Source organism: Hippopotamus amphibius, chromosome 7, assembly GCF_030028045.1.
Source record: "Hippopotamus amphibius kiboko isolate mHipAmp2 chromosome 7, mHipAmp2.hap2, whole genome shotgun sequence".
Lineage (NCBI taxonomy): Eukaryota > Metazoa > Chordata > Mammalia > Artiodactyla > Hippopotamidae > Hippopotamus > Hippopotamus amphibius.
In genome coordinates, this window is record NC_080192.1 from 96,636,538 (window position 1) to 96,639,308 (window position 2,771).

Sequence of the window (2,771 nt, forward strand, 5' to 3'; positions counted from 1 at the left end):
TGGTAACCATAAATTTGTTTTCTCTGTCTGTGAGTCTGTTTCTGTTCTGTATATAACTTCATTTGTATTATATTTTAGATTCCACATATAAATGATATCAAATAATATGTCTTCCTCTGATTTATTTCACTTAGTATGATATTCTCTAGGTCCATTCATGTTGCTGCAAATGGCAATATTTCATTCTTTTTTACAGCTGAGTACTATATATATATATATATATATATATATATATATATACACCCTACATCTTCTTTATCCAGTCATCTGTTGATGGACACTTAGGTTTTTTCCCATGTCTTTGCCATTATAAATAGTGCTGCTATGAACATTGGGTGTCTGTCTTTTTGAATTAGAGTTTTCATCTTTTCCAGATACATGCCCAGGAGTGGGATTGCTGGATCATCTGGTAACTCTATTTTTAGTTTTTTTGAGGAATCTCCATATTGTTTTCCATAGTGGCTGCACCAATTTACATTCCCACCATCAGTGTAGGAGGATTCCCTTTTCTCCACACCCTCTCCAGCATTTATTATTTGTAGACTTTTTGATGATGACCATTTTAGCTGGGCTGAGGTGATACCTCATTGTAGTTTTGACTTGCATTTCTCTAATAATTAGTGATGTTGAACACCTTTTTCATGTGCCTGTGGGCCACCTGTATGTCTTCTTTTGAGAAATGTCTAGTAAGGTCTTCTGACCATTTTTTGATTGGGTTAGTTGGCTTTTTTGACATTGAATTGTATACAATAAGATTTTTTAAATGTGGATGCTGATGTGGAATCATATCTAAAGATATTGTGCCCATATATAACCTATCTTTAAATTTATCTAAATTCTTATAAATGTCTCACAGTTTTTGTTTGGCTGTGTGACGTGGCTTGTGGGATCTTAGTTCCCTGATCAGGAATTGAACCTGGGCCCTCCTCAGTGAGAGCACAGAGTCCTAACCACTCGACCACCAGGGAATTCTCACAGTTCATTTTAAGGCAATAAATTGATTAACATGTTCACTTTAAAATATTGTTTCTAAACTCTTTATTAGTATCAAGTGGAAAGAATTTGTACCGTTATTATGGTAAGGGGTAATTTTAAGTTATTTAATAACTCCCAGAATCAGTTTCTTATCACATAGGATAATATGTTATTAACAAACAACTTTGTCTATGGTCAAAGAGAAACACGTCGTTGCACGAGGCTCAAAATTTTTGTGAAAATATTTAGGAAACTAAACCATAGATGTAATTAAATCCCAGTGAAATACATTAAACAATTATTGGAGAAGTAGCTATTACTCTGACCATCAAGGTTGATATAAAAAGTAAACAGTTTAGCCCAGACTGCCCTCAGCCAGTGCGGCCAGTCAGCTCTGTTATGGCAACCCGCAGCCCCAGTGCCGTGATTAGTGATGATGAACCAGGTTATGACCCAGATTTATTTTGTGTACCTAATCATTATGCTGAGGATTTGGAAAAGGTGTTTATTCCTCATGGACTAACTATAGCCAGGACCAAATGGCTTGCTCGAGATGTGATGAAGGCGATGGGAGGCCAACACACTGTGGCCCTCTGTGTGCCCAAGGAGGGCTATAAATTCTTTGCTGACCTGCTGGATGGTGATGGAGCCATTCCTATGACTAGATTTTATCAGACTGAAGAGCTACTGTAATGACCAGTCAATAGGCGACATAAAAGTAATTGGTGGAGATGATCTCTCAAATTTAACTGGAAAGAATGTCTTGATTGTTGATGATATAATTGACACTGGCAAAACAATGCGAACTTTGCTTTCCTTGGTCAAGCAACATAAACCGAAGATGGTCAAGGTTGCAGGCTTGCTGGTGAAAAGGATCCCTCGAAGTGTTAGATACAGACCAGACTTTGTTGGATTTGAAATTCCAGACAAGCTTGTTGAAAGATATGCCTTTGACTATAATGAATACTTCAGGGATTTGAATCATGTTTGTGTCATTAGTGAAACTGGAAAAGCAAAATACAAAGCCTAAGATGAGAGTTCAAATTGAGTTTAGAAACATCTGGAATCCCATTGAAATCACCAATAAAATTATCAAATGTTCTAGCTCTGTGACCAGCTGCCTAGTAAAGCTTATTGCATGTATCTTCTAAGGATTTTATCTGTTTTGTATTTTATAAATGTCAGTTGCTGCATTCCCAAACTTTTTATTTGTACTATGAGCCTATGGCCTATCAGTTCCCTTTGAGTGGATTGTTGTTTGACTCGTGAATGAAAAACCTCTTAAATCACACCACTGAATGAAAATTTTGAAATTGTATCTGTAAGAAACTTTTAAAAAGAAGAATGTATTGGTTTTTTAATTGGTATTTTAATTTTTATATATTCAGGAAAGAACAGAAGGGATTGAATATTGTTAATTATACTACTGTGTGTTCAGAAAAGTAAGAAGCAGTCAGTTTCATATCAGTTACAGCACTTAGACGTTTTGTTATGTTGGATAAACTGTATGTCCTGAAATTATTTTAGTAGGTGTCAGTAGTATTAACTGTATTTACTTGTTCAGATGATTTCTGGTGAATCTTTGTCAACAATTCCTTTTAAATACAGATCAATAAGTTCCAAAAACCTACCACTTTTTGAATGCTTCAATGTAAAAAATCCCTAAAATAAAGGCTGTCTCATTAAAAAAGAGAAAAAAAGAAGTAAACAGTTTAACTTTATAGGGTTATTTATTCATCTTGCTGGGAATGATTCCCATGATTTTGAGAAAGATTCCATACTTCTCTCTTTAGATC

At 35.1% G+C, this 2,771-nt stretch overlaps 1 pseudogene; it reads left to right on the forward strand.

The window, feature by feature from the left end:
* The first annotated feature begins 1,374 nt into the window (after positions 1 to 1,374).
* Positions 1,375 to 2,005, forward strand: LOC130857054 (hypoxanthine-guanine phosphoribosyltransferase-like; annotated as a pseudogene).
* The last annotated feature ends 766 nt before the right edge of the window (positions 2,006 to 2,771 follow it).